Genomic DNA, 9,454 nt, shown 5'->3' with positions numbered 1-9,454 from the left:
GTAGGGTGTTCTTTAACCTCCATGCTTTTGGAGGTTTTCCAGACTTTTTCCTGTGGTTGATTTCAAGCTTCATAGCATTGTGGTATGAAAGTATGCATGGTATAATTTCAATTCTTGTATACTTACGAAGGGCTGTTTTGTGACCCAGTATATGATCTATCTTGGATCTATGTTCCATGTGCACTCGAGAAGAAAGTATATTCTGTTGCTTTGGGATGCAGAGTTCTAAATATATCTGTCAAGTCCATCTGACCCAATGTGTCATTCAGGGCCCTTGTTTCTTTATTGACCATGTGTCTAGATGATCTATCCATTTCTGTAAGTGGAGTGTTAAAGTCCCCTGCAATGACCACATTCTTATCAATAAGGTTGCTTATGTTTGTAAGTAATTGTTTTATATATTTGGGGGCTCTGGTATTCGGTGCATAGGCATTTATAATTGTTAGCTCTTCCTGATGGATAGACCCTGTAATTATTATATAATGCCCTTCTTCATCTCTTGTTCCAGCCTTTAATTTAAAGTCAGTTTGTCTGATATAAGTATGGCTACTCCAGCTTTCTTTTGGCTTCCAGTAGCATGATAAATAGTTCTCCATCCCCTGACTCTCAATCTAAAGATGTCCTCAGGTCTAAAAATAGTCTCTTGTAGACAGCAAATAGATGGGTCTTGTTTTTTTATCCATTCTGATACCCTATGTCTTTTGGTTGGCACATTTAATCCATTTACATTCAGTGTTACTATAGAAAGATATGGGTTTAGAGTCATTGTGATGTCTGTATGTTTTATGCTTGTAGCGATGTCTCTGGTACTTTGTCTCACAGGATCCCCCTTAGGATCTCTTGTAGGGCTGGTTTAGTGGTGACAAATTCCTTCAGTTTTTGTTTGTTTGGGAAGACCTTTATCTCTCCTTCTATTCTAAATGACAGACTTGCTGGATAAAGGATTCTTGGCTGCATATTTTTTTCTGTTCAACACATTGAAGATCTCCTGCCAATCCTTTCTGGCCTGCCAAGTTTCAAAAGAGAGATCAGTCATGAGTCTTATAGGTCTCCCTTTATAAGTTAGGCACATTTATCCCTTGCTGCTTTCAAAATTTTCTCTTTATCCTTGTATGTTGCCAGTTTCACTATGATATGTCATGCAGAAGATCGATTCAAGTTACGTCTGAAGGGAGTTCTCTGTGCCTCTTGGATTTCAATGCTTTTTTCCTTCCCCAGTTCAGGAAGTTCTCAGCTATAATTTCTTCAAGTACCCCTTCAGCATCTTTCCCTCTCTCTTCCTCCTCTGGGATACCAATTATGCGTATATTATTTCTTTTTAGTGTATCACTTAGTTCTCTAATTTTCCCCTCATATTCCTGGATTTTTTTTATCTCTCTTTCTCTCAGCTTCCTCTTTTTCCATAACTTGATCTTCTAGTTCACCTATTCTCTCCTGTGCCTCTTCAGTCTGTCATCGTTTCCATTTTGTTTTGCATTTCGTTTAAAGCGCTTTTCAGCTCCTCGTGACTATTCCTTAGTCCCTTGATCTCTGTAGCCAGAGATTCTCTGCTGTCCTCTATACTGTTTTCAAGCCCAGCGATTAATTTTATGACTATTATTCTAAATTCACTTTCTGTTATATTATTTAAATCCTTTTTGATCCGTTCATTGGTGTTATTTCCTGGAGATTCTTATGAGGGGAATTCTTCTGCTTGGTCGTTTTGGATAGTCCCTGGAGTGGTGCGGAACTGCAGGGCACTTCCCCTGTGCTGTGGTGTATAACTGGAGTTGGTGGGCGGAGTGGCAGTCAGACCTGACGTCTGCCCCCAGCCCACCGCTGGGGTCACAGTCAGACTGGTGTGTGCCTTCTCTTCCCCTCTCCTAGGGGCAGGATTCACTGTGGGGTGGTGTGGCTGGTCTGGGCTACTTGCACACTGCCAGGCTTGTGGTGCTGGGGATGTGGCTATTAGCTGGAGTGGGTAGGCAAGGTGCACGGGGCGGGGGGGGCAGGAGGGGTAGGCTTAGGTCATTTCTCCTTAGGTGATCCACTTCAGGAGGGGCCCTTTGGCAGTGGGAGGGAGTCAGACCCGCTGCCGGAGGGGTGGCTCTGCAGAAGCACAGCGTTGGGTGTTTGCGCGGAGCAAGCAAGTTCCCTGGCAGGGACTGGTTCCCTTTGGGATTTTGGCTGGGGGATGGGCGAGGGAGATGGCGCTGGCGAGCGCCTTTGTTCCCCACCAAACTGAGCTCTGTTGTCCGGGGGCTCAGCAGCTCTCCCTCCCTTTGTCCTCCAGCCTTCCCGCTTTCCGAGCAGAGCTGTTAACTTATGACCTCCCAGACGCTAAGTCGTGCTTGCTGTCAGAACTCAGTCCGTCAGGCCCCTCCGCTTTTGCAAGCCAGACTCAGGGGCTCTGCTTGGCCAGCGAGCCGCCCCTCCACCCCGGCTCCCTCCTGCCAGTCTGTGGAGCGCACACCGCCTCTCCGCCCTTCCTACCCTCTTCTGTGGGCCTCTCGTCTGTGCTTGGCTGTGAAGACTCCGTTCTGCTAGTCTTCTGGTGGTTTTCTGCGTTATTTAGGCAGGTGTAGGTGGAATTTAAGTGATCAGCAGGATGCGCGGTGAGCCCAGCGTCCTACTAATCGTCCATCTTCCCTACCTCCCCTGTTGTAGCCATTATTAAGAGTATTGCAGTTTCCAACTATTATTGTGGAACTGTTTATTTTTCCTTTCTCCATCATGTTAGTTTTTGCTTCACATATTTTGGGGGATCTGTTGTTAGTGCATATAAGTTTATAATTTTTATATCTTCTATATGGGTTAACCATTTTGTTAATATGTAATGTTCTTTGTGTCTTGTAGAAATTGTTGTCTTAAAGTTTTTTTGTCTAATATTCATATAGCCTTCCCAGCTCTCATTTTGTAATTATTGGGGTGGAATACCTTTTCCCACCCATTTTATTTCAACCTATTTGTGTCTTCTAGTATAAAGTGAGTCTCTTGTAAATAACATATAGTTGGAACACGTTTTTTTATCCACTCTGCCAATCCCTACATTTTAATTGGTGAGTGTATTCCGTTTACTTCATGGATATTGTCTTTGATATTTTGTAGTGTACCAATATGATTTTCTTCTCATTTATTTTTCTGTATTTTGTTTTTTAGGTTTTTTATTAGTAGTTATCCTGGAATTACAATTACCTTAACTTTGTAACAAACAAGTTTGCATTAATACTGTGAGTTTCAATAGTACACAAAACTCTGCCCCTATACAGCTCCATCATGCCCTCTTTATGTTGTTGTTGTCACAAATTATATCTCTATACATTATTTTTTACTTAACATAGATTTATAATTATTGTCTTATGCATTTGCATTTTAAATAACATAGGAAAAAAGAAGTCCAATATCTGAATAGTAGGTGTTCTAGTCAGGGGCGCTTGGGTGGCTCAGTCAGTTAAGTGTTCAACTCTTGATATAAGCTCAGTTCGTGATCTCGCAATTGTGAGATTGAGCCCGATGTCAGGCTCCACACTGAGCATGGAACCTGCTTAGGAGTCTTTCTCTCCCTCTCTGTCTGCTCCTCCCCTGCTCTCTCTGTCTCTCAAAATAAATAAATAAACTTAAAAAAATAGGTGTTCTAATCATAGAAGAAGGGAACATGAAAGGAATGAAGTTTTTAATATATTAATTCAAGAAATTTCCTCAAAACTGAAGGCATAAGTTTTTAGGATGGAAGATCCCATGAGCAATGAAAATGGACCCACACCAAGACACATCTTCATAAAATTTGTGCACACTGGGTTAAAAAGAAGATCCTACACGCTCCCAGAGGTAAAAACAGGTCATATATAATGGATCACAAATCAGAATCCTTTGGATTTCTCAATATTAAAAATGTAAACTAGGAGATAATTTGAAGTGCCTTCAAAATATTGAAGAATAATTATTTTCAACCTAGAGTTCTGTACCAGCCAAGCTGTCAATCAAGTGTGAGGACAGAATAAAGACATTTTCAAACAAGCAAAGTTTCAAAAATTTAATCCTCAAACACCTCTTGGTGAAAACAAGAGTAATTTTTTTTAATGTTTACTTATTTTTGAGACAGAGACAGAGCATGAGCAGGGGAGGGGCAGAGAGAGAGGGAGACACAGAATCTGAAGTAGGCTCCAGGCTTTGAGCTGTCAGCACAGAGCCCAATGTGGGGCTCTAACCCACAAACTGCAAGATCATGACCTGAGCCAAAGTCGAATGCTTAACCAACTAAGCCACTCAGGTGCCCCTAAAACAAGAGTTTAAAACCAAGGAAGAGGAAAGTTTTGGTTTACTGTGGAAAGGATCCACTATAAGAAAGATGCAAAAGGGAAGATGCAGAATGATGGTTCCAGGATGACAGCTGCACACCAGGAAGAAATAGAGGGCAGCATGCTCACACAGGTTAGAAAGCATCAGAAGAGATATCTTCAAGATACCTGATACACCTAAACACATGGAGAGGAGATGGAAGCAACTGATGAAGAATTTAAAATTGAACTTCTGCTAAGTAAATAGAAAATTATTTAAAGAAAAAAACACAAAGTATATATTAGCTCCAGGAAAAACAATAAGTTGTATAAGGAAAGTTACTTGTGATATTTCGTAGCTCAGCTGTGAATAGTGTTTACTTTGTTTATTTGGCCACTATACTGTAATGACTGAATAGTGGTCCAACCAAAATTATGATACGCCTATCTATATTGGAAGAATGTAGGAATAGGAAGGGTCTTTGGGTGAGATGGGGGGCAGGGTGTGGGTAGGTATGTCAATAGACAATGCCAAAAACTTAAAAGAAGTAGCAATAAAATAATGTTATTTAGAGAACCAAGATAAGTACCAAAAGAGTCAGCTAAAAGAGTTGAGAGTTCTTGCCCCCCTTAGAAGTGGGAAATTATGGGGAATTGTTTTCAATAACAAATTGTTATTCATAAATTGTTTTCATAACAAAACTTATAGAAATATTTAACTCTGTAAATTATGATAATGTATCACTTTGATAAAAATAAAAATATGAGAGCAATGCATGCTTATAAAATTTTATAAAACTCGGAAGTGTAAAAATAAAGTCACAAAGAAACTTACTTATCTTTTTTTTTTAATATTAAGGGTTTGGTAGAATCTTGTTTTTTTAATGTTTATTTTTGAGAGAGGGAGACAGAGCATGTTCGGGGGAGGGAGGGGCAGAGAGAGGGAGAGACACAGAATTCCAAGCAGGCTCCAGGCTCTGAGCTATCAGCACAGAGCCTGACGCGGGGCTCAAACTCACGAACTGTGAGATCATGACCTGAGCCACCCAGCTGCCCCAGAAACTCATTTATAAATAGCCACACTTAATATGTTGCTATATTTCCTTTCAGGTGTTTTACATGCCAAATTTTACATAATTGTGATTATACTGTATCTTGGTTTTTTTCTCCTCTAACTTCAAAGCATATACATTCTCCTGTTACATTCTTTTAAATAGCTCTGTAATGTTCCACTGTGTATATATACTAACATTGATTTGACTATTTTCTACTATTGAGCATTTATACCGTTCCCTTTGGTGAGGGGCAGTATAGCTAATGCTTCAATAAACAATGAACATCTCGATTCATAATTTTTTTTCTGTACTTTGGGGTGCCTGGGTGACTCAGTCAGTTGGGTGTCTGACTTCAGCTCAGGTCATGATCTCACAGTCTGTGAGTTCGAGCCCCGTGTCGGGCTCTGTGCTGACAGCTCAGAGCCTGAAGCCTACTTCAGTTTCTGTATCTCCCTCTCTCTCTGCCCCTCCCCTGCTCATGCTCTGTCTCTGTCTCAAAAATAAATAAAAACATTTAAAAAAAACTTAAAAATTTTTTTCTGTACTTCAAATTGTTTCCCTAGAATATATACTCTGAAAAATGATTACTGTTATTAACTGAATTGTGTGCCCCCCAAATTCATATGTTGAAGCTCTAACATCCCCCCCCCCAAGCAACTGTATTTGAGATAGGGCATATAAGTATGTAATAAAAGTTAAGTGAGATTATAAGGATGGCATTTCAATCTTGTAGGGCTCTTGTCCTTATAAAAGGAAGAAGAGACACCAGAGTTATCTCTTTCTCCCTCTCTTCTCTTTCTCACTCCCTGTTTCTATGCACAAAGAGGAAAGTCCCTGTGAAGATACAGCAAGAAGGCAGCTCTCTGCAAGCCAGGAAGAGTTCTCACCAGAAACCAATCCTGAGAGCACCTTAATCTTGACTTCTAGCTTCTAGAACTGTGAGAAAAGAAATTTCTGTTGTTTAAGCCAGCCGGTCTGTGCTATTTTGTTAAGGCAGGACATGAAGACTGATACACATACTTACTTTGTATTTTAAAGCACCCATGTCAGATTAATAGTGCATTTGTGATGAGCACCAAGTGTTGTATGGAAGTGATGAATCACTATATTGCACACCTGAAACTCATATTACAATGTGTTAAATAATTGGAATTTAAATAAAAACTTAAAAAAAAAAAAAAACAAAGCAGCCATGTCAAAATGTCAATGTTCCTGGGGAAGACTAACATAAGGGGCTGATGTTGTCAGACATACATGCCCAAGTATTACTTAATTTAATATGCTGCTTTCTCCTTTACAATGAAGTGAAATACTGGCACCTGAAGGTAGAACTAGCTGCAGCTAATTAAGGATTGGCAGAGCTTCTGGAAGTCACAGATACTTGGTAGCACTTAGTTAATAAATGCCAAAACAACCATTAATAATGCTGGGAATTATTTAGATATTGTAGCAATGTTTTGTTTTTGCTTAGTAAGTTGTATAAATTTGTTATCAATATGAATAAATATTGCTGGTTCCTTCTCCTGTTCAAAATATACCCTGAATCTAACCTTTCTTTCTACCTCCATTGCCCTGACCCTGAACCAAGCCACTCTGGTCACAGCCCCCTCTCTCATAATTTGTTCTTTGCCTCACTACCACAGTATAGTTATAAAAAAAATGGAAAACACATCCCATCCCTTCCCTGCTCAAAACTGCTTTCTATTACATTTAAATTAAAATCTAAACTCCTTGCTGTGTTATATTGTATATGTGCAATGTTTTATATTGTCTATAATTTACTTCAAAACACTTCAGTATCAGCTATGCAATATACCTTATTTAATTTGTTTTAAGATGCATTTTTTTCACTTTTTAACACCTCTAAAATTGGGATGAATGTTACCATTAATGGCATGGCATAGTTTAAATGAGAGCAGTGTTTCTTTCTTGGTACACAAAAGAATGATGGGTCTTACAATCCATGATCTCTTGGATTCATAGAATCAATGATTTAATGAAGTATTACATCCATCTACAAAATGATCTTTTGAAATACTAGTCTAATATGGGGTCAGTGGAGGTAGGAAGAAGGGGTGGATTTAATATATATTTTGGTTTTTTCTTTACACACTATTATAGTCAACATAACTATATTTGTTACAATAATTAAGAGCATTACAGTTTATGACAAAAGTATTACAAAATTCAGATCACAGCACTACTTCTATAAACAGTTAAAAGCTAATTTTAATTAAAAGAATGGTCATTTTTAAATTGAATGATTGATATAACCAACATTTCTAGGTCAGCACAACCAAATGATGGAAAATAACTGGATCACACTACATATGTCCAACAAAAAAAGCACAGTGTACAAAATGTGTATGTTTTAGTTTATATAAAAATAGTTAAAATACATTCCAGGTAAACACGTAAATACATATTTTGAAGTGGAGAAGAAACAGGCAATGTTATTCATATTGATAAACAATTTATACAACTCATTGTAAATTAGTTTTAATCCACACTCTGGGGATGGTTAATTAACATTTGAATTATCCTAGTTGAGGATATACACTCAGGAATGGTTAGCACTTGAAAGATCCTACTCAGGTGTCCTTGACCCAAGGTAGCTACACCCCAGATGTTCACATTTTGCTATCTGAACCTGTACTAAAGCAGCACTTAGTGCCATGGACCCCTTTGGCCAACTGGTGAACCCTTTTCAGAGTCATGTTTTTAATGCACAAAACACAAAAGATTATAATTAAAACTAAAAAGAAAACCAACACTGGAGGTATCACAATTCTGGACTTCAAGCCGTATTACAAAGCTGTAGTCATTAAGACAGTACGGTATTGGCAAAAAAACAGACACATAGACCAATGGAAGAGAATAGAGAACCCATAAATTGACCCACAAATGTATGGCCAACTAATCTTCAACAAAGCAGGAAAGTGTATCAATGGAAAAAAGACAGTCTCTTAAAAAATGGTGCTGGGAAAACTGCATATGCAACATGCAGAAGAATGAACCTAGACCACTTTCTTACACCATACACAAAAATAAATTCAAAATGGATTACATACCTAAATGTAAGATAGGAAACCATCAAAAATTTTAGAGGAGAAAACAAGCAGCAACCTTTTTGACCTCAGCCACAGCAACTTCTTACTGGACATGTCTCCAGAGGCAAAGGAAATAAAAGCAAAAATCAACTTTTGGGACCTCATCAAGATGAAAAGCTTCTGCACAGCAAAGGAAACAATAAAAAACAAACAAACAAACAAAAAACTAAAAGGCAACCTAAGGAATGGGAGAAGACAATTGCAAATGACATATCTGATAAAGGGTTAGTATCCAAAATCTATAAGAACTTATCAAACTCAAAACCCAAAAAACAAACAATCTAGTGAAGAAATGGTCAGAAGACATGAATAGACACTTTTCCAAAGAAGACATCCAGATGGCTAACAGACACATGAAAAGATGCTCAAGATCACTCTTCAGCAGGGAAATACAAATCAAGACCACAATGGGATACCACCTCACACCTGTCAGAATGGCTAACATTAACAACTCAGGCAACAACAGATGTTGCGGAGGATGTGGAGAAAGGGGAACACTTTTGCACTGCTGGTAAGAATGCAGACTGGTGCAGCCACTCAGGAGAAGAGTATGGAGGTTCCTCGAAAAATTAAAAATACAACCCAGCAATTGCACTATTAGGTATTTATCCAAAGGATACAAAAATGCTGAGTCAAAGGGGGCACATGCACCCCAATTTTTATAGCAGTGCTATCAACAATGGCCAAATTATGTAAAGAGCCCAGATGTCCATTGATTGATGAATTGATAAAGAAGTAGTATATATATACAATGGAATATTACTCGACCAAAAAGAATGAAACCTTGCCATTTGCAACTATGTAGATGGTACTAGAATGTATTATGCTAAGAGAAATAAGTCAGTCAGAGAAAGACTAATATCATATGATTTCACTCATATGTGGAATTTAGGAAACAAAACAGGTGAACATAGGGAAGGGAAGGAAAAATAAGATAAAACCAGAGACGGAGGCAAACCATAAGAGACTCTTAAATACAGAGAACAAACTTAAAGTTGCTGGAAGGGAGTTAAGTGGGGGGATGGGCTAAATG

This window comes from Felis catus, chromosome X (genome assembly GCF_018350175.1).
Source record: "Felis catus isolate Fca126 chromosome X, F.catus_Fca126_mat1.0, whole genome shotgun sequence".
NCBI classification, from domain to species: Eukaryota; Metazoa; Chordata; class Mammalia; order Carnivora; family Felidae; genus Felis; species Felis catus.
The sequence above is the reverse complement of the archived record's forward strand: the minus strand, read 5'-3'. Positions refer to the sequence as shown.